General features: G+C 41.0%; 1 protein-coding gene across 3 annotated transcripts in view; it reads left to right on the forward strand.

Annotated features, from left to right (window-relative positions):
• The window catches only part of SHROOM3 (shroom family member 3), a 322,616-nt gene that overhangs the window by 80,571 nt on the left and 218,610 nt on the right, over positions 1 to 23,435 (forward strand). The window lies entirely within an intron of this gene.

The following is a 23,435-nucleotide window of genomic DNA, read 5'->3' on the forward strand; positions in this document are numbered from 1 at the left end:
AAGCGAGGAGCATAGAAAACCACCACCCTCTCTTCTTGACTCAATCAGCTGATTGAATGTGAAACATAAGCACATATTACATGCACTTATTTTTTTTAAAAAAAAGAATTTGCACACAATCTGGGAAGCTGTCAACTAACGGAAATTAAGGGAGTCTTGCTTTAACTAAGCTTTGTTTTTGTAACTGCCGAACACACTCCTGCATCTGGGGTAGTGTCTTAGAGCAGAGATGGGAGTCTGGAGACTGGGTTTCCATGCCTGCTCTGCAGCTGTTTACCTCTATAACCCTGGGCAGAACCGAGAAAACCTTGCATTATTTTCAACCTGTAAAATTGTTACTTTAAGGTTAAAGTGTCCATGGGGTGAAATTCAAAGACCCAGAGGTCCAATAAACGAGATTATGCAAAGAAAGAGCTGGTCCCGCGTGTGGCACGCAATAAGCGCCGTGCACAGTGGTCTCTGGTGTGTGTGTAGAGAACAGAGTCCCAGGACTACAGAGCTGGGTGGAGCTGTAGGGCTTATTCTGTCTCCCTTATTTGTCTTTATATGTTGCCACTGTAATCCACTGTGCATAGATTTTACAGAATAAACCAGCATGAAACAATAGTATTTCCTGCATTTCCAGGCTATTGGCATGGGTGTGACCCTCATTGGAACTCCCAAGTTCAAACATATGTGCTTACTGTGGTCACTTACAATGAGGCAGGTAAAGTCTGTTTCCTGTTGACTGAGGAATCCCTTGACATTCAGGGCCTCTCACCTTTCAAGCTCTTTGTCCCCAGGACCTAGCACAATGTCTGATGCAAAACAGAGGCTCAATAATGTTTATTGTTGTCATTGTCAATTGAAACATAAAGATGTAGCCCAAGCCAATTGAAGTCAGACTTATTTGAAGACATAAGTTAGCAGAAGAGTGATATTCTCATGGACCTTAGACGTTGATGAGACACCAAAGGGCAAGCACTTGTCACTGCTATCTGGTACTGCAGGGATGTTCAGCATTGTTAAACTGCAGTTTCTCATAATGATCACAAGAGAAGCATAATCTCAAAAGGGTGCTCTGCTGTTGTCCTGGGTCTTCATGGCCATAAAGCCAGTCCTGGCTTCTTCCCAAAGAGGGTAGCCCGTGCAGGCCGCCTTGGCAACTGGCTTCTGGTGGGGTTTGGCCAATATGAGATGGGTGATTAGAGGGTGGGAGGAAGGCAGAGCCAGGGCATTTCTCTCATCTCTTGATCTCAGAGAGTGTCTACGACAGTGGTTGTGTCTTCTCTGTGACACTAGATCCTGCCAGCCATGGCTGCACTGGACAGACACCTGGGTGGTCATGGCTTTTTGCTGTGACTTGAGAGTTCATCCACTACCTATATAATCAGTTCCCTATGTTATATTCCCTCTGTTTTAAATACTTAGGGGCAATTTCTGTTTTCCTGATCAACTCTGACTGACACATGTACTATGCTAACTTCCCACAACTGGCAAGAAATTAATAAAAAAATATGCATAGGACCCTTGTTTTAATGCTACCTACTGTGCTATGCACTGGGATACTAAAATAAATAAGGTGTTGTTACTGCCCTGGAGTAGCCACAGCCTGATTAAAGAGACAGACGTATGAGCAAATAATCTATTAAGCAGTGACCACATTTGTTAATGAAGTTGACTTAAGTTCACAGTGGTACATGAGCCTGGAGAGAGAAATGGCTAAGTTGGGGAAAGGAAAAGTCAGGAGGGGAGGGTTTCAAAAAGGAGGTAGTTAATATAGTTAACTATATTAAGACACCGTGCAGGCTCTGGAAACTGCTAGATTCAGATCCTGCCTCCAATATTAATTAGCTTATAACTGGAAACAAGTAGGGTTTTTTGTTTGTTAGTTTGTTCTTGTATATACATCATGATGTCTCAATGTCCTCCTTAGTCAAATGTGAATGATAACAATAACTACATCATCGTATTATGTGAAGATAAAATGACTTAATAGATATAAAGCATTTAATACTGTGCCTAGCTCATGGCAAGCCCTAAAAACAATTAGCTATTATCATGTGTATAGTTGCTTGAACAGCAAGGGAAGTATAGGTGTTCAGCTCCTAATATACTCCCTGGCACACAATGGGGGCTCAACAAATATTGACCAACTCAATGAATGAATCAGCTAAATAAATACATAATAAATGAATTTACCAAACAAATGGTGAGGAATGGGAAGAAGGGCATTCCTGGCACTGAGCAAAGCATGGTGGTTGGAACTCCACAAGTCTGATTGGGCTGAATGTGTGTGTAAAGTCTCTTGTAAGTGTGATTCGGGTGAAGGGTTCCCCCCTTCTCACTGCAATGGCCAAATCAAGCTCCCAGCCTGCTAAGTTAAACTGTCTCCTTCCCCTTCCAAAGGTTCTTTTTGTCAAAATCAATAAAACCCATTCAAGATGGGCAGTCCTGAATGGGATATGGTGGTGAGAGTAGGGTTGCCAGATTTAGCAAATGAAAATACTAGATCTTAAGTTAAATTTGAATTTCACATAAATAAATAATGTCTAGACATTAAGAATTGTTTGACAGTCTGTGCCATGAACACACAGCTCATGACAGATTAGCATTTTTTCTAAAAGGAGAAATTGGCCCTTAATATGACACATACTTCACTGTCCTTGCTTCAATTTCCTCCTTGAGGACCATGAAAAAGTTTTACTCTCTGGCTCAACTTTTACAAAATTCAAGAGCCCTTATCGCAACTGGCCTGAGAGCCGTCCAAGTCTGTTCAGGTCAGTACCCCTTTCCTCCTGAAGACCCTGGGGTCCTGTCTGGCCACAGTGGTTCCTGTCTGGTCTGAACACAGACAGCATTTCCTGTTTCTAATTCATGTTCGACACTTAGATATGCTACCTTGCACTGTAGTTATCTTTCTCTTTTACAGGCCTTTCATTTCCAACTAGATTGCAAGGGAATAAAAACCCTTGTATCTTCTGAGCTCAGCACACAGTAGGTGCTCAATACATCGGTTTATTTCTAAACCAATAACACGAACATTTCCATTGGACGCTGTTGCCAGCAGTCGAGCTGTGTTGTCTATGGACTTCGGAATTAAACTGAATCTGAATTCCAGTTCCTCCCCATATTTTAGAGTGGACTTTGGAGCAAGTTTCCTCACGTTCCTCTTTTGTAAAATATGTTTTATATTAATTGACCTCCCAGGGTTGTTATTTGGATTGAATTGATCAACTTTAGACTACTTTGCACCTGGGAAACACTCCCATTTGAAAGTCATAGTTATATGGACGGCAATTAATAGGACTTAGAGTACTGAAAGCCTGACTATTATTTTATTTCCAAGCTTCAGCTGCAGGAAGTAGAAACCGGATTTGGAAAGACATTTTAAATTAGCTCTTTTATTGAGCTGATTTAATATTTATAGAAAGCCAACCTTCAATAGAAACCAGCCTCTCACTGATGGTTCAGGGTCATTTAATGAATAACCCATCACCATAAAATAAGTGGAGAAAGGCTGGCCAGGAGGCAGGCTGCAAACAATTCCATGTGAGTCACTTGGTTATCGCTTCTCCCCCACATCCATCTCCCTCCTTACAGCAGAGTTCTTGACTGATTGAAGATAGTTGAGCGAGGATTCCAGACAGGGAAAAGCAAATACATAAGTCAGAGGTCAGGGGAGAAGAATAAACCAGAGCAGGGGAAGAAATGCCGAGCTGATAATTGAAAGATAATGGATGTGGGGGTGGGTTTCAGCAGCACAAGTACAGGGGTAGCCAGACACCCTGAGCTTTCTCAGGCTGCTGCTCAAGGCCCAGGGTTACAACTCATCTTAAAAGAAGGTCTACGGAGCATGGGTTTCTAAATATTTGGGCCACCCAGCCTGGAATTTTGGAAAATGTTCTGTTGAGTAATGCCATTAACAAATTGCTTTTCTTTCATTGCCTTCACTGGCAGGATCTTCTGTTTATGTCTCCTTAGTAGCAACTGGAAGGAGTAAATTTGCTGACAAGCATCTGTGTGCAGTGGGCCACTTGATGGAATTTTTATCATGCAAAAATGATGCCAGATGATTAGTTGAAAGATTGCCAGGAATCTCTGGAATTTTATTAACCCTCAACTGAGCACACAGAGTTTCATTTTAGGGTAGAATCAAGGTGAAGAACTTAAAAAAACAACTAAATTTATTCCTTTCCTTCTGTAAATACTTGAATTTTGTAATGGTCATGCTTTCCCAACTTGCTCTCAACCCAGCAGGAAGCTGGGGATCGGTGATGCCCTGGACCAAGGATAGGTTTTGAGGTTAGATTTTTGATTGGGCACATAGCTCCGCTATTGACTAGCGATTTATTAGAGATTATGACTTAATCCCTCCATGCCTGGGTTATCTCATCTGTAAAAGTGATATATCACCATCCTCATCCCACAGGGCATACCAAAAAATGAAATGAGTACACCCTGGCCTTAGAAGAACTTCAGAGTTTAAATATACTTTTTCTTTCTTATTCTCTTTTTTATTCCAACTTCCCTTCGATCCTGCTCCAGCAATTTTTTTTTTTAAATTCAGAACAGCCTTTGCTAAACGTATGACTAATGCAGGAGACCTGCAGGAGGAGAGGGAGGGAGCCGTGCGGCTACCTGGGCGAAGGTGTTCCAAACAAATTTAAAAAATCCATCAAGTTCAACGACCGTGCGGTAGACGTGTACTTGGGCAGGTCAGGGAGTCTCAGGGAAGCCAGGGTGGCTAGAGTAACCCCAAGGCAGGGTGACAGAAGAAAAGATCGAGGGGTACAGAGGGGAGCTTGTGTGATTGTGTGGGAACTTGAAGGTCATTAAGAGGACTTGAGCTTTTACTCTAAGGAGTTGGGAAGCCATTTGATGGTTCTAAGATAAAAAATGATATATTAATATCTCAAGAAAGTTAGAAAAAATTAAAAAGAAAGAAGAAAATAATACATTAAGGGGTAGGAATATAGAGTGCCTAGAAGGGGCACATAGGCAGAAGTGAGAGCACCAGTTAGGATGCCACTAGGAAATCCAGTCAGATAAAAAAGAAGAAAAGAAAATCCAGGCAGGAAATGGTAGCAGGTCAGAGTAACAGTGGAGTAGCCGTGTAGATGTAGATAGTGACACATAGTCAGATCGTGAACGTATTTTGACGGTAACAATTTAAGCTGTGCTGATGTATTCAATGTATAGTGCAAGAGAGACTTCTTTAAAGTTTTGGTCTGAGAAACTAGAAGGCAGTGACTCTATTTGCCATAACAGAGATGGCTCAGAGTAACATCAAGAATTTAGTTTTAACCTTAAAAAATTTGAGATGCCAAATAAACGTTCAACTACAAGCAATTGAATATATGAGCCTGGAGTTCAGATAAATACAGGCTATAGAGAGAAAAGAGACTCTAGTTGAATAAAGATGTAAGATTGGAAGGTTTTTATTGTTGTTTTGTTTTTTAAGATGGGAGAAATAATAGAATCTTTTTTTAGTGATAAAAATAATCCAAGAGAATGGGAAAATGTAATAATGCCTGAAAGAGACAATTGCTGGAATAGTGCGCTTAAGTAGGGGGTAAAGGATGGGATCTGTGCACAAACAGAACCATTGCAGTTTATCCCTAGTAACAGAAAGGATGATAAAGTGTATATAAATACAGAGGTCCACATGGTGGTATGAGTTTGAGGAGTTGTTTTTTGAGTGTATCTGTTTTCGTGGTGACATAGGAAGCAAAGTCAGTGTGAGGATGATGATGAAGGGTTGAAGGTTTCAGGAGAATGACAGCTATGAAATTGATCAGGGAACTAGAAGAATCAATGGACTTGGGATTGCCAAGTTAATGAATTTAGAATTTGTAGGTAGCATTAGATCTGATCTGAGGTTAAAGGTCATGGATTTAAATTGAGACCAGCTACTTTCATCTGTGTAGAGTAGGTAGAGAACTTGATTGAACAAAGATGGGAGTTTTTCCAATTGAGTATGAGAAGGGGAGAGAGAGGAGCAAAAGAATTTAGGGTTTTCCAAATAACTAATTGTGATGATAGTCCATGGACATAGAGATGGGTAAGGAAGGAAGTATGCACATGAAACGGATGAGAAGCAGTGGAAGAGCCATACGACCAATGAATAGTAGGGCTTTATGGGATGAACATATCATTGGAGTCCGAGTATTAGAACAAATGAACTGAAAAAAGAGGAGGGGGAAATGCAAGGCCAAACTACAATGAGATATAATTTCATCCCACCAGGATGACTTTAATAAGAGACACATAATAACCAATATTGAGGATGTAGAGAAATCAGAACCCTCATTCATAGCTGATGGAATTATAATGATGCAGTGACTTTGGAAAGCAAACTGGTAATTCCTCAAGATGTTAAACATATGACCCAACAATTCCACTCCTAGGTATAGACGTAAGAGAAATAAAAGTATACATCACTTTAAAAAGTTGTATACAAATGTTTATTGCAGCATTATTTATCATACAAAAAAAGTAGAGACAACCAAATAATGTCCATCAACTGATGAAGAGATAAATAAAATATATCCATAAAATAGAATATTTGGCAATAAAAAGGGAGTTTTGATACATGCTATAATTTAGATGAACCTTGATAACATTTTGCTAAGTGAAAGAAACCAGTCACAAAAGGCCATGTACTATATGATATGAAATATCCAGAATAAACTAATATAGAGAGACAGAAGGTAGATTCATGGTTACCTAGGACTGGGAGCAATGGGAGGATTGGAAAAAGTGGTAAAAGCTAATACATGTGATTTTGAGGGGCAGGGGTGAATAAATTATTCTAATGTTGGTATGGTTATGATTGTACAATTCCATGACTATCCTAAAACCATTGAATTGTACAATTTAAAATGGTGAATTTTATGGTATGTGAATTACATCTCAATAAAGCTCGTACCAAAACAACAACAAAAACAAGATGGTGGTCAGAGAGTAGGATGCTTAAAATTGGAATCATGGAAGCTTTATATATTGGTAATATATATATATATATATATATATATATATATATATATATATATTTTTTTTTTTTTTTTTTTTTTTTTTTTTTGTATTTTTCTGAAGTTGGAAACGGGGAGGCAGTCAGACAGACTCTCGCATGTGCCCGACCGGGATCCACCCGGCACGCCCACCAGGGGGTGATGCTCTGCCCATCTGGGGCATCGCTGTGTTGCAACCAGAGCCATTCTAGCGCCTGAGGCAGAGGCCACAGAGCCATCCTCAGCGCCTGGCCAACTTTGCTCCAATGGAGCCTTGGCTGCGGGAGGGCAAGAGAGAGACAGAGAGGAAGGAAAGGGGGAGGAGTGGAGAAGCAGATGGGCACTTCTCCTGTGTGCCCTGGCCGGGAATTGAACTCGGGACTCCTGCACGCCAGGCCGACGCTCTACCACTGAGCTAACTGGCCAGGGCTATATTGGTAATATTTTAAGAGCTAGGTAGCCCCAGATGGGTAGCTCATTTGGTCTAGTGTAATACGGACATATCAAGGTTGTGGGTTCAATCACCATCAGGGTGCATACAAGAATCAACCAATGAATATACGAATAAGTGGAACAACAGGTCAATGTTTCGCTCTCTCCTTTCTCTCTCTCTCAAATCAATCAAAAGAGAGAGAGAGAGAGAGCTGGGGTCTGACCATGGAAGCAAGTTCCTGAGATGGCTTGTAGGAGAGAATCAAGGAAGACAGAAGCCTGAATGTTGGAGGATCATCTATGAGGTTTTGGGCATCAAGAAGCTGGCAGGAGTAATGTTGGGAGGTCTTACAGTAAGCTGGGGGTAAAAATCTTCAGGGAAGGAGGAAACTACAACAAGGAAGTGCCATAGGAGCGGGGAGACTGCTCTGAAGTTTTAGTATTTGGGTATTGGTGGAGGACTTAAAATGTCCTTAAGAATTAAGGGCCTACTGTACTTTCCCTTCATTCACTTATTCATTCATGCAACACATATTTATTCTTTTTCTGGCATGCTTACCTAATCATTTGGCCATCTCTCTTTTTTTTAGGTTACACTAACACCGTAAATAGTTCCATTTTTTTCCATGGATGGGGTACTGCCTACTTTATAGCTGGGTGGGAGGATGTGTGATATGCTTTAGCTTTGGACAGATCTGAGTTTAGATTTTGGTTCTGCTAGTTATAATTTTATGACTTTGAGCAACTTATTCTTCTGGGTGTGAGTTTTGTTGTCAACAAAATACATACCTCATAAGTGTTGGTGAGAATTAAATGGCATGTATGTCAAGCTTTTAAGAGACAGTAGAACCAGACATGTTTTCTCTCCCTGTTTTCTTCCTTTGCTTTTCAGCTGAGATTGCTTCTACTGCTTGATTTCTAGCTTTCAGCAGTTCCAGCCTCTGGCTCCTAATCAGAAGCTTTCCTCTAGGGATGGTTGAAATGATCACTCTGACTTTCAGGTTGTCATAGAATCACTCAATAGTTTACTTTAGAGCACTATGTCATGCTTCTCAAAGTATTTTATTAAATTTTTCTAATCTTAACTTTTAATATAACTAAGGTATATTAAGGAGGTTTTATTATTTCTAATCTATGGAAGAGATTATAAGGTACTAAGAGTAACTAACGTTTACTGAGTATTTACTAAGTGGCATTTTTCTGAACACCTTGCAGGAATAAACTTAATCCGCACAATAAACCTTGTAGGGTACTATTACCATTATCTTGTAGAAAGGGTAACAGGCACAGAGAGGTCAAATAACTTGTTGAAGGTCACATATCGTCTAAGCGTGGGGGCAAGATTTGAATCCAGGCAGTTTCATTCCAAACCTTTAACCAGCATCTGGCTCTGATAGAATGAAAGTAAACAAATCATTGTTCAGAGCTCCTGAGTGAAGAAATCCTTTGGCGGGTTAGTGCTCAGGTAGATAGATTTCTGGCCTCTGGAATGTCACGCAGCTTGAAATGTTGATAGTTCACACTGAACCAACAGAATACTATTGTTATCTTATGCAGGAGGAGAGCCTGTGTGAGTTTTTTCACCCACTTTCCTTCCAGCTCAGGCACCACTGAGATTCTTTTGCAAAGACAAAGTAGGGCAGTCCATCTAAGACAATAGCAATAAGAATAGCCACTCATGTCACTTTACAGTTCTGCTTGTTGCAAACCAAAGCTTTCTCAATATTATAAATCTAAAACCTAGAGAAAACTTTGGAAAACTTTAAGAAATAAATACAGTTGACCCTTGAACTATGTGGACATTAGGGATACTGACCCCTGTGCAGTGGAAAATCTACGTATAACTTTGACTCCCCCAAAACTTAAGTTGTCCCTTGGTGTCCATGGGTGATTAGTTCAGGACCCCTGCGGATACCCAAAAACACAAATTTTCAAATCCTCTATATAAAATGGTGCAGATTAAGGCATTCTATCGGCCCTTCACAGCCTTGTAATCCCAACTGCAGATAAAAAACAGCACAGGCATTTATTGAAGAATTTGCATATAAGTGGATACGCACAGTTCAAACCTGTGTTGTTCAGTGTCAACTGTAGTTCATGGAATTCAAATGAACTCCATAGTGATTCTCTGGCTCAGTGGACTTTTCCTTAGGAATAAGAAGAATATCTGTCCTGAAACTGAACTATTGGGCACTCATGAAACTCATCTTAGAACAACAGAACAAGCGTGTCTTCGCTAAGTGCTAGAAATCGGATAGTTGAGGCATTATTCTTAGAAGTGTGTGATCAAACATTCAAAACATCTAGAGATTTATCATTTTTCTTGCGCCCACTGATTTTAGTATTTGATCCCTAGAATTTCTCCTAGACCAGAAGTAGAAAAAATAAGAGAAGATGAACTCTTCATTTTTTCTAGGGTTGGCTTCTCATGCTAGCCCTAATCCCTATGACAGTGCCACTCCTGGGCCCGGCCAGAATGTGTTTCCCTCCACTCCCTTGGGAAACCTCCTGCAAGGGTTCTGGTCCTAGATCCACCCCTCAATTCCAAAATGAGTGAACGCTCACATTTCTTTCTCAATCCTGACTTGAAGTGACGTCCACCCGTGGATTCTGGCTTCAGACGTTCTCTGCCCCAGTCTCTTGCGACCAGCGTGTACGTGCTCTTCCTCATGCACGCCTTTTCCTGCTCTTCGGTTTTACTTTTTGTTTCCTAGTGTCCGTTCTTTGCAGCCATTCTTACTTTTATTAGCTGTAGTTTCTCCAAAACAGGCCCTCTTTTTTTAAAAAAAAAATCTCTACTCTGTATTCTCTTTTGTGACTAATAAACTTTCCCCAGCCTGGCTGGTCAGCTCAGTTAGTTAGAGCATCACCCCAAAATGCAGAGGCTGTGGTTTGATGCTGGGTCAGAGCACATATGGGAAGCAACCAGTGAATGCACAGTTAAGTGGAACAACAAATGAATGCTCCCCTCTCTCTTTCCCTTGCTCTCTCTGTCTCTCTAAAAGCAATCACTAAGAAATAAATAAATTTCAAAAATAATAAACATTTTTCAAAGTTGCCTATCCACTTGTTGATAATTTTCCAGTCAAGCCCAGTGTAATAGGAATATCCCCCTTTCTAATGCTCACGCTGCATTAAAATTATCCAGTACATAAACAAGAAGTAGGAATCTCTACGTATATTTGCACATATCTTTGTGTCACAAAACAAAAGGGGGAAAAAAAAGACTCGAGCATGCATTAGAGATCCAGGCTTGTTCCTGGGCCTATCTTTCCCAGTATGTCATAGTCTCTAGCTGGGATTTTTATTTAGGGATTGGAGCAGCACATGCAACTTGTGTCTGTACAACTCATTTAATTTATGTTTTCTATCACTGACAAGACGGTATTTGTATCAGTCAGAAAAAAAAGGCTATATTATGTCACAGAAACAAACACCCCCTCCCCCAATCTCAGTGGCTTAAACCATAAATTTCATTCTACATGCTCATGGTGTGTCTTAAAGGTGGCAACTCATTTTAGTTAGTCAGGGACCCTAGCTGACAGAGCAGTTACCATCTGAAACATTGGTGGTCACCATGCCAAAGGGAAAGGAAACTCTGCTTGGAGGTGACACGTGTTTCTTCTGCTCAAAACACAGTGATCAGAAATAGCTGCACAGTTCTTTCAACTGTAAGGATCCTAGCCTAGGTCTCAGAGAAAGAGGAGTATTTCCTCTGCAGCCGAGATGGAGAGCCAGGAACAACTGTGAACAGCAGTAAGGACACTACTTGTGGCCCTGGCTGGTTGGCTCAGCGGTAGAGCGTCGGCCTAGCGTGCGGGGGGCCCGGGTTCGATTCCCGGCCAGGGCACATAGGAGAAGCGCCCATTTGCTTCTCCACCCCCCCCTCCTTCCTCTCTGTCTCTCTCTTCCCCTCCCGCAGCCAAGGCTCCATTGGAACAAAGATGGCCCGGGCGCTAGGAATGGCTCCTTGGCCTCTGCCCCAGGCGCTAGAGTGGCTCTGGTCGCGGCAGAGCGACGCCCCGGAGGGGCAGAGCATCGCCCCCTGGTGGGCAGAGCATCGCCCCTGGTGGGCGTGCTGGGTGGTTCCCGGTCGGGCACATGCGGGAGTCTGTCTGACTGTCTCTCCCCATTTAGGCATTTAGCATCTCACACTGTTAAGCCAAACACAAAGCAACTTAGAAAGACTGGTTGGTATCTAACCTTCTCAGACATCTTACTAGCACGAATGGTCTTAGATCTTTTCCAACAATAGAGTCCAGTGCTATCACCCAGTGCTCCTCGGTGATTCTGGCTTTATACTAAGCCCCTATGAGTTTTCTAGTTAAGCATGTTTTCTTTTTGCTTTTGCCACCGAAAAACTGTGATCCAAAACTTCTCTCCACTTTAATCCAGGGAGCTCTGATCATATGCAAACAATTGTACTAGAAAAAAATCAGCCGAATGGAATCCACTTTAAAACAGGACAAAAATATAATTTTAGATCATCTGTAGTTGAAAAACAAAACAAACAGCTATGAAAGTGAGTGTATTCAGCCAATTGCGCAACCATGTGCTATTCCTCAGAATGAAGAATTAATTACATTGAATTTTTTTAGTTTTAATTTTCTCATAGAATTTTAAGATAGCTTAATGTTTTATATTTTATGTTCTGCTTCTTTTGAAAGATATTCAAGTCAGCTATACAGTTGATTTGCATTTCATTTTATATCCTGCCTCTTTTGAAAACTAGATACCTTAACTACGCGGTTGATTTGCATTGTATTTCCTTGTTGTTTGGTTACTGGCAACCCCACACCCAAGGGCACTGGCAAAGACTTCAGTGCAATAGCAGGAGCGAGGGCAGGTGCCAAGCTGCATGGGCTGTGAGAGTGAGACCTTATGTAAAGTTGATCTGCTCACTAGGGAATTTTTTTTTGAATTATGCAGATTATGCTTCCCTATGAAACCTGTGGAGACCCGGATAACGAATATTCAGATAATAAAAATTCCCATGTATGGAATGCATTTCTTGCAGTTAATCTTATCCTTGGTTTTCTTTTACTTTTCCCCCTTTTTGTTCAGATTCCCTTAACTCTTCCCTTTATTCTTTTGTATTTACAAGGAGCTGCCTCAAAGTCTTTGTAAAATGAAACAGGGTGTGTGTATATATATATATACACACACACACACACAAATAAATAAGATATATATACATACACACATACACACACAAATAAATAAGATATACACACACACACACACACACAAAGAGAGTATACACTACAGTGTGTCCGTAAAGTCATGGTGCACTTTTGACTGGTCACAGGAAAGCAACAAAAGATGATAGAAATGTGAAATCTGCACCAAATAAAAGGAAAACTCTCCCAGTTTCATACCTATTCAGTGCAGTTTGATGTGGGCTCACGCACAGATTTTTTAGGGCTCCTTAGGTAGCTATCCCGTATAGCCTCTACAGACTCGTCACTGACTGATGGCCTATCAGAACGGGGTTTCTCCACCAAACTGCCGGTTTCCTTCAACTGCTTATCCCACCCAGTAATGTTATTCCTATGTGGTGGCGCTTCGTTATAAACGTGCCGATATTCACGTTGCACTTTGGTCACAGATTCGAATTTAGCGAGCCACAGAACACACTGAACTTTCCTCTGGTACCGTCCACATCTTGACTGGCATGGCCTGGGCTGTTCCGCTGTATACACGGTGTTACGTCATCATCTGCTCATGCACACATGCTGCCACATCATCCTACAGAAACTGGGAGGGTTTTCCTTTTGTTTGGTTCACATTTCAATCGTCTTTTGTTGCTTTCCTGTGACCTGTCAAAAGTGCACCATGACTTTACGGACACACTGTATATACAAATATAATATAAATAGAATATATATACACACAAATATAATATACATAGAAAATATATATATATAAAACAAATAGAAATGAATACATACTACTCAACTTTTTAATTACCCCAAACTTGTTTGTTTTAGAATCAGTCATCTCAGGGAAACTGGGGTCTGTGAACTTTCCTTCCAGCAGTGAGGACGGTTCGGTGGCTGAGGTAAAGCTTGACTTTTATCCTACATTTGAGATCAGTTCCTTCCGCCCAGGGAGCAGTAAATCAAGAACTGTGGGCATGTCTTGGTTTTCTGGGGCTGCAGCTCATTTGGAGGGTCCACAGGGTGACACTGGATAGCTTCCTGCCCTAAGACCACTCTCTGAAATAAAAACTCCCCTCCAAAGGAGAGACTATCTCCTATTTCACATATAAATCAAGTTAACTCCTGTTTGGATTTTAAGAAAATGACCTCTCGTCTTTTCCCAGCAAATTTCTTTCCCTTGGTCTCTGCAGTAGCTAACACATGTATTCTTGAGACGGAAACAGTCAGAAAAGTGTTCAACTTGTTCAGTAGAATTGCAAAACCCCACACAGTTCATGAAAACACACTTTGATGGAGCCCCTGCGATGCATAAAGAAACTTCAGCCTGTCAGTTCATATAATCCTCACTCCAGCTCTTTGTGGTTAGCCTTCTCGTCCACAGATTTAGGTTAAAGAAGTGGGTGTTCATAGCAGGGCACACATTGCCCGGGATCACCCAGCGTCATCAGGGAGATTCACGCCCATGCCAGTCCGACTCGAGAGCAGTGGTCCCCAACCTTTTTTGGGCCACGGACCAGTTTAATGTCAGAAAATATTTTCACAGACCGGCCTTTAGGGTGGGACGGATAAATGTATCATGTGACCGAGACAAGCGTCAAGAGTCTTAGACGGATGTAACAGAGGGAATCTGGTCATTTTAAAAAATAAAACATCGTTCAGACTTAAATATAAACAAAACAGAAATAATGTAAGTTATTTATTCTTTCTCTATGGACCGGTACCAAATGGCCCACGGACCAGTACCGGTCCGTGGCCCGGGGGTTGGGGACCACTGCTCTAGAGCTCCCAGTGTTTACACATCACACTGCTTCACCTCTGTCTTGTGCTTTTTATCCAGGTTATGAATCTTGGAAATAAAACAATATATCTCCGATTTAAAAAAATAATAAAAAATACTGGTTATATCATTTTAATAGTAACTGTTGTGTACGTATTCTAATTTTAAATAAACTAAGGAATTTTCCCTGTTGGTTATTTAAGTGTGAGGAATACACATTTCCGTTTCTAAAGGCATTGTCTCATCATAATGCCCAGCAAACAATATTACCCATAAGAGACTCATCTGGAACCCTACAGATAAAAAGGGCTGGCATCAGGATTAGAGCACAGATTTCCTGACTCATACCCAGTGTTATTTCATCTACTACAATACATATCATTTTCTGACCCCCCAAAAAGAAATTGCCAACAGCATCAACCCAGTGAGATGAGCAGCAAGTGGGGGGATGGGGCCATGACATGTGCACCCTCACATTCCTCTGCCACTCATGAGGATGTTTCTCTGTTCTAAGTCCAGCAGTCGGTCCTGAGTTCCAAAAATGCCGATGAATTTCACAGGATCTGAGAGCCGGATGTAGTTCATTCTACTCTGTTTTGTTGTCCCTGCTTTCCATGCAGTTTAAAACAAGAATGGCCAGGTTGTGAGCCATGGTAACCCACTGTGAACAAAAAGCAACACTCAAGAGCTTTGTTGGAGAGATTCTTAATATATTCCTTTATCGACTTACCTTTTATTTATCTGTATTTTGCTTATTGCTTTAATACAGTTTTTGTACTTATAGAGAACATTTTTTTTCCCTCAAATCACCAACTGCACAAAACAGCACACAAATTACACACTGTGTTGCATTGACTGTAACTTGTTGAATTACTCCTCCCTCCCCTTGTCATCATCCAGGAATGAAAGTAGTCAGGAAAAGGAAAGAAATCATTGATGAATTTAGATGTTAGAATGCAGGTGAAACTCAGTTGTGGTGGATGTCTGTGGGGTAAATTCAATTTTAATCGAAACTCCAGATAGAACTGCACATAAATGAACGTCATTGCATGTTCAGTTTTATGTCACAAGGGCAACCCCCTGGCCCCATGACAGAGCAGGTCAACTATTTTTCTCATTTGTAAGCTGTGAATTCTGTTCAGCTGGGGGCACATACAATACCTTCAGAATTCTTAGGATATCTGAAAGAGAAGTATCAGGACACTAAAGTATTGGGTGTCAGGAATCTTGGGCACTCAGAGGATTAGGCAGACAAGTGAAGAAGTGTTGATTTGAAGACAGGGTTTCAGGGTCCTCTCTGAGGCAGCAGGCAGGAGAAGTGTGGGCTCTGAAGTCAGTCTTGAATTCCAGTCTTGAATTCAGCTCTGTTGTGTTACTGATTTTGCAGCCTTGAGCAAGTCATTGGCCTCATCTGAGCCTTGGTGTTCACATTTATACTGCTCACAAAAATTAGGGGATATTTCAAAATAAATATAAAGCAATTAAAAAAAAAGAAGCATTTGATTTTTGTATTAAACAAGAACATCAGAAAAGCAAAGGACAAGTCAAAGAAAGTTGTTCGATTATGCAAATGAGATGTAAAACCAACTTTTATTTCATTGGTGAAAATGCACTATACAAAAGGCTGAAAGTATTGGAGTATCTACATGTTCCCTGATCCCCTAATTTTTGTGAGCAGTTATAAAAAGGAGACTATACTATTTAACAGCATCTTTGTGACGTTAAAGATAATGCAATAAAGTTATTGGAGCGCAGAAAGCATTCAGCAACTGGTAGCATGGATGATGAAGAGATGAGGGAGGAAGGCAAATGATATCCCAGGGAACAGCAGTTACAAGGACTGAGACAGGAGTGTACCTGGCATACCCACATATAGGGAGAACTTTGGTTTTTACTGAGTGTGATGAGGACGGTCATGCAGAAGGCTGTGACCCGATCTAAGTGAAGTTGTAACAGGGTCACTAGGTTGCTGCCAATGACATGCTTGTGATCACAGTAGTGCTGCAGCTGATGACATAAGATGGAGAACGGGCTGGGGAGGCAAAAAGTCAAGGCATTTGAGTTTGGAGGGCACAAGCCCTGGAGAAATAGAACATAGGACCAGTCCCAAACGGCAGCTTCACTCTTCCTCCTCTGGATTAGGTGAGGGGATTAAGAGAGAGGAGAAGGAGGTGGGCCTGGCTTCCTACCCTTCCACACACCACAACCAGCTGTTGACATGGATACTCATGCACATGTACACACACACCTTTGTGCCTATACTGATTTTAAATGTATTTCAGTCATAACATCTATCTATCACCCAGTATTGTATTCATTTCTTTAAAGTAGGCTTCTAGCCTGACCTGTGCTGGTGCAGATGATAGAGTGTCGACCTGGAAACACTAAGGTCGCCAGTTCAAAACCCTGGGCCTGCCTGGTCAAGGTATACATATGGGAGTTGATGCTTCCTGCTTCTCCCCCTTCTCTCTCTCTCTCTCTCTCTAAAATGAATAAATATCTAAATAAATAAATAAATAAATAAATAAATGTAGGCTTCTACAACCTTATGTAGTAGGTGTCCTGTGGGATCTAATGAACAAAACAAACAAACAACCAAAACAGAGTCAGATTCATGGATACAAAGAACACACTGGCCTGACCAGTGGTGGCGCAGTGGATAAAGTGTCGACCTGGAAATGCTGAGGTCGCCGGTTCGAAACCCTGGGCTTGCCTGGTCAAGGCACATATGGGAGTTGATGCTTCCAGCTCCTCCCCCCCTTCTCTCTCTCTGTCTCTCCTCTCTCTCTCTCTCTCTCTCTGTCTCTCCCTCTCCTCTCTAAAAATGAATAAATAAAAAATTAAAAAAAAAAAGAACAGACTGATAGATGTTAGAGGGGGTGGGGTTTAGGGGTGAAAAAGGTGAAAGGATTAAGCAAAAAAACCTAAGACAACAGTAAAGGGGTTACAAAAGGGAAAGGGGGTGGGGGAGGTAGGAGAAGGTAAAGGGGGATAAATGGGGATAAAAGGAGACTTGACTCAGGGTGGTGAACACAATACAATACACAGATGATGGATTATAGAGTTGTACACCTGAAATCCACATAATTTTATTAACCAATGTCACCCCAATAAATTCAATAAAAAATAAAAATAAATAAAGTCAGCTTCCCCAGATTTGTTCATCAATTGTTTATTAATCATCTATTATAAGTAGGCACAATGTTAGGTGCTAAATTTACAGCAATGTAAAAGACTATTAATGACTCAAAAACCATAGTTATCAAAGAAGAACAATTTAATCCTACAGGTGTGGATACATTTAGAATTTGAGAAGGGAAAGAGCATGCTAATTTTCCAGGTGTATACTCACAGAGTTTGCTGGCTTAAGGATTTCTCACCCAGATAATACCTGGTGTATTATCTGAAGTCATTTAACCTGTTGACAATCACATTCTTGGAATAAGTAAATTCTATGCAGCTGAAATTGGACAAACAATGCCAGTGACCTTGTTAGCTGCTGAAGTATTGGTCCAAAGGTTTAAAATAATAAGCTTCATTTTTCACGGAGTCTTGTTGACAGACAGTATCAGCAGGGCTTGGGGTTAGAAGAAGCATAATCCTCTTTGATGAATAGTTCAAGAAAAACGATTGTTAAACCTTTTGTCAATATTTTTAAAGTCATAATAATGATTTTAGATAGATTGTGTAATTAATTGACATCAACTAAAGATTTATGCGTTTAGTTAGCCTGGGTCCATTGAAATTGATTTTGTTTCCAGTGCATCAGCAAAGGCTCCTCAGCATCTCAACTTATCATCGGCGATAATAAATGGAGACAACAGCAAGGCCGTAAGTAATTCACAGCCTTGTTTTAGCCGATAGCTTCAACTTCCTTGGCAACCAAATTTATTACCTGAGTGAGCAACAAAGAATTATCCCTCACGTATGCTATCAAACAGAAAGGCAGTGTGACAAGGCCAGCAGCAGCAAGGGAGGAGGAGGGGGACGTGGGGTGGCCACAAACTGACAAGCAGCCTTTAATCTGGTGAGCTGAACCGAGTTAGACCAGGGGTCTACACTTCAGGACCAACCGGCTCCACTCAGCTGGGACTCCACCTTTTGAAGTACAGCCCTGGATGAATTCACCTCGCACAGTGCAAGCTTCCCAGGGCTCCTGGGACTCCCTGCAAAGTATTTATGTGGGTAAATGTAAGCATTCAAAGAACAGAAAGAAGACAGCCTTGCTGTTATCAATGTGCACTCTCCGACCTGCCTCTGTAAATGTGCATGTTTCTTAATATAAAAATAGGAAATATGTTAAAAAGAATGTAGACTCCAAGAAGTGAGAGAATACAGTTGGTTTTCTTCATGGACATTTCCCCAGTTCTAGAACAGCACCTGATTCATGGCAGCTGCTCAAAAAATATTTGTGGGTGACTGAAAGATCGAGTGTGTTCACCAAGTTTTGACCTCAGGGAGTTTAAAGTCTAGAAGTGAGGAGAGAGCATGATCAGAAATATTTATGACAGGAACTAGATTTATGGGGTGATCACTCTGTAAGTCATATAAATGTCTAATCACTATGTTGTACAGCTGAAACTAATATAATACTATGTGAAACTACTATAAAACTGTAATTAAAAAGTAAAATAATTAAATTTTAAAAATACCATGACAGACCCTGGCAGGGTTGGCTCAGTGGTAGAGCATTGGCCTGGCGTGTGGATGTCCCAGGTTCGATTCCCGGTCAGGGCACACAGGAGAAGTGATCATCTGCTTCTCCACCCCTCTTACTCCCCTTTCTCTTTCTCCCTCTCCCCCTCCCCTTCCCCTTTCTACAGTCATGGCCTGATTGGCTAATGTCCTGGGCACTGAGAATGGCTCTGAGGCCTCCACCTCAGGCACTAAAATATGGCTTGGTTGCTGAGCAATGAAACAATGGCCCCAGATGGACAGAGCATCGCCCCCTAGTGGGCTTGCTGGGTGGATCCTGGTTGGGGCACATGCGGGAGTCTCTCTGTCTCCCCTCCTCTCATTAAAAAGAAAAAAATTACAATGGTAGTGATTGTAGCTTGTCTCAAAACAGGTAGAAACTATTGGTTAAGAGGAGAAAGAGAGCTCCTGTCTTGGTCGATAAGGAGAAGTTTCATGATGAGGGAGGGGTGTTGAGAGGGAAAAAAGGAGGGAGAGGGGAAAAGAAGCTGAAAATACAGGATAGGAGCTTATGCAAAAAATCAGTGCCAGAGAAGAGATCTAAAATCACTTCTGGTAATACATAATTAAAAGCCCAAGACAGCATGAACCACTCAGAGAGTATGAAGAGACTTGAGAATCAAAATATAGAGTAGGTGCCCAATGTTTAATAAGTAAATACCACTTCAAAAATAATCCCAGGCCCCGATTTTATAAATAATTGCATTAATGGTTCTTTAAAAGTAAGTATTTTAAACCTAAAAGTTCTGTGCAGAGTGAAGAGATTATGAGGAACTCTGTAAATATATATAAAAGGTTATATGATGGATTATAAGAACAGTGAACAACAATGAAATCTTTTATGACATGCTTCCTTGTAGTGTTTGCTTTCACATTAATCAGTCACGAAAAAAAACGTAATAGAAGATATACAAATGAGATTTTTGACTTCCTTTTTATAGAAGAAACTGATCATTTTTTAGGTCTCATTTCATTGGAAATGTTGGCAAATAACAGAGAGGGGATTCAATGCCACAAACTGCACTTAAGCAGTTTGTCCGCCCAGCTTCTGGCTCTGTCACTGACAGAAGATGCTCAAAAAGTATTTGTTGAGTGAATAATAAACCAATATTTTCTGAGGAAGTCCTTTGTGCAAAGCTCTGGGAAGGCATCCTAGGGTAAGTAAAAATGAAGTCATGGTTTCTATCTTCCAAGAGTTCACAGCTCAAGCTGGGGATGGAGTGGAACCAGCGTAAATAGCTCACATGAAAGACAGGATGTGACAACCACAATCAGCATGTTAAAGTGGTATAAAAATAATAAACTACTTAAATGTCACTTCCCAGTTTATGTATTCTTTTATTCATTAGATTCTCTGAAAATTGAGGAGAGAGGGGTTACTTCTCAAAGGACATTTTAGGTGAAGGGGTAGAGTGGGTATTCAAGAGAGACCTAGAAAGGCCTAAAGGAGAAGGGATTTGAACTTGGGCTCAAAGATAGGTAGTAATTAGAACTAACCTTTATTGAATACGTACTATGTGCCAGACACTGTTTAAACACTTTACTAGCATGAACTCACTCAGTGCTCCCAACAATCTCTGCAGTAAATACCATCATTTTATTGAAGAGGAAACAGGCACAATAAAGTTAAATAACCTGCTCCAAGTTACCCAGCTAGTAGGCAGCTGAGCCATATAGTCTGGGTCCAGAGCACCAACCCCCCCTTTTTTTTCTTTTCTTCTTTTCCAAGTGAGAGGAGGGGAGATAGAGAGAAAGACACCTGCATGTGCACTGACCGGGATCCACCCAGCAACCCCCGTCTGGGGCTGATGTTTTGCCCATCTGGGGCCATGCTCACAACCGAGATATTTTTAGCACCTGAGGCAGAGGCTCCAAGGAGCCATCTTCAGCACCTGGGGCCGATGTACTCAAACCAATTGAGCCCCATTTTATGGATGAGGAGTCCACAGCTTAGAGAGAGTGAGTTCCTCCTACAGGTTATCTGTTTGATTCCTCGAGCTTTAAGCACACTTTAATACCTCTCTGTTAAATGCCAAAAGATGGCTGAGGAGGTTTGTATAGTGGATACCATTTTGTAAAAGGAAAATAACATATGTATGACACTCACAAGTGAAACTGTAAACAGTGGCTAGCTTTAGAGAGTAGCATGCACGAAGCAGGGGCCGGCTCACTTTCCCCTGCAACTGTCTTCCTTTGTAATAAATTAATGACTACATAATGATTTATTCACAAATTAATAAACATTAATAAATAAATTACAGTATTAATTTTCATACATTATTTTAAAAATTAAAAGCCACCAAGGATTAAACATACAAATTCATCATAGGAATTTGTTATATTTTACATATACTAAAATCTATTGAGGTTTTTGAACATGAGAGCAATTCCAGAGAGTAATTATTGAATAAAGAAAAAATATAGGTCAGGTTTTATTTACTGTTTATGTTTATTTATTTATTTATTTATTTTCATTTTTCCGAAGCTGGAAATGGAGAGGCAGTCAGACGGACTCCCGCATGCGCCCGACGGGGATCCACCCGGCACACCCACCAGGGGCGATGCTCTGCCCCTCTGGGGCGTCGCTCTGTTGCATCCAGAGCCATTCTAGCGCCTGAGGCAGAGGCCACCGAGCCATCCCCAGCGCAGGGGCCATCTTTGCTCCAATGGAGCCTTGGCTGCAGGAGGGGAAGAGAGAGACAGAGAGGAAGGAGAGGGGGAGGGGTGGAGAAGCAGATGGGCGCTTCTCCTGTGTGCCCTGGCCGGGAGTCGAACCTGGGACTCCTGCACGCCAGGCTGACACTCTACTGCTGAACCAACCGGCCAGGGCCTATGTTTATTTTTTCACTTTTCATTCCCTCTCATCATTCCTGCCATCCCACAAGCATCCACCGGTGCATGACTCTGGATTGAGCAGTAGTTTGCTCTGTTGGTCTCCAGTGCACACCATCAACTTCTAATGTCTCCCATCAGTTACTTGCTTATTACGAGCAGTGTTTGTTTCTCTGCCTCCACCGTAAATGCCAGAAGAGCAAGGATTTCGGTCTGTTTTGTCCACTATTACAGCCTTAGCATCTGGAGCAATTTCTGGCATAAAGCAAGTGTTAAATCACTTGGTTGAATGAATTATAATTTTTAATAGACTGCAGTTGAACAGAAGTTTTAGGTTCACAGCAAAATTGAGCAGAATGTAGAGAGTTTCTATATACAGAACTCCTGTCCCCCCACCACCACCTGGTACAGCCTCCCTCTATTATCAACATCCCCACCAGAGTGGTACATCTGTTACAGTCAGTGAACCTACATTCACATCTTTATCATCACAAGGTCACAGTTTACAGCAGGGTTTACTCTTGCTGTTATCATTCTATGGCAGGTTCTCAAACTTTTTGAAGTCGGGGCATATTTAAATCCTACAAATAATTGTAGGCGTACTATATACAAATTTCTGAGGAACATGTTATAATGACTAAGTCAAATATTAAAGAAAAAATATAAAGTCCAAGTGTGCTTTTATGGTAATTAAATAAAATAAGTATGACAAAATTAAATTTATTCTGACATTAAAAAACATTTTTATGTTACATTTTTTGAGTTATACTTTTTAGAATTTTTAAAAAAGAGGGGTTAAAAAATAAAAAAATGACAAAGAAGTTATCTCTTTATATATATATATATAGATATATATATATATCTATATATATATATAGATACATTCTTAGTAAGATTTAGTAAATTCGGCAGGTCCTGGTGTGAATGTGTTAAGTTTTTTCATTCTTGTGTTTATGAGATACATGAGCCTGATATGTCCTAGCAATTTCTTCAATGTTTGGGCATATATTTGAAAGGCAAACTCTCATTTCCTCATCAATACATTGAAGAATTCCTCTCTTTTTACTCTTAATTGTGTTGAGTGCAGAAAACCCCCACCATACATATCATCTTAACTTGACACCAAACAAAGGATAGAAGAAACTTGCCTCCAGTCTTTCTGGGAAACATGGGGGGTAGTGTAAACAATCCAGTACCACAGCTTAACAGCTTTTGCAACCTAATCAGGCAAGTGAGGTGGGGGATTGTGCAGGCTGTCAGCTGACAGCCAATTCTCCACACCTCTGTCCCCCAAAAATCTAAACTCCAAAAACCCTGTTGGATTTTTGGTTCCCAACAGGCACATATTTCTCTGGAATACCATAGAGCACACCTGAAAATCTTCTAGGGCACACCAGTGCGCCCTGGCGCACACTTTGAGAACCACTGTTCTATGGTATAATATCATGTATCCACCCTTATAGTATAGTTTCACTGCCCTAAACATCCTCTGTGTCCTGTCTAGTCATTTCTCTCTCCCCCAATCCTGGCAACTACTAATCTTTT

The sequence above is a fragment of the Saccopteryx leptura genome, chromosome 5 (genome assembly GCF_036850995.1).
Source record: "Saccopteryx leptura isolate mSacLep1 chromosome 5, mSacLep1_pri_phased_curated, whole genome shotgun sequence".
Classification (NCBI taxonomy): domain Eukaryota; kingdom Metazoa; phylum Chordata; class Mammalia; order Chiroptera; family Emballonuridae; genus Saccopteryx; species Saccopteryx leptura.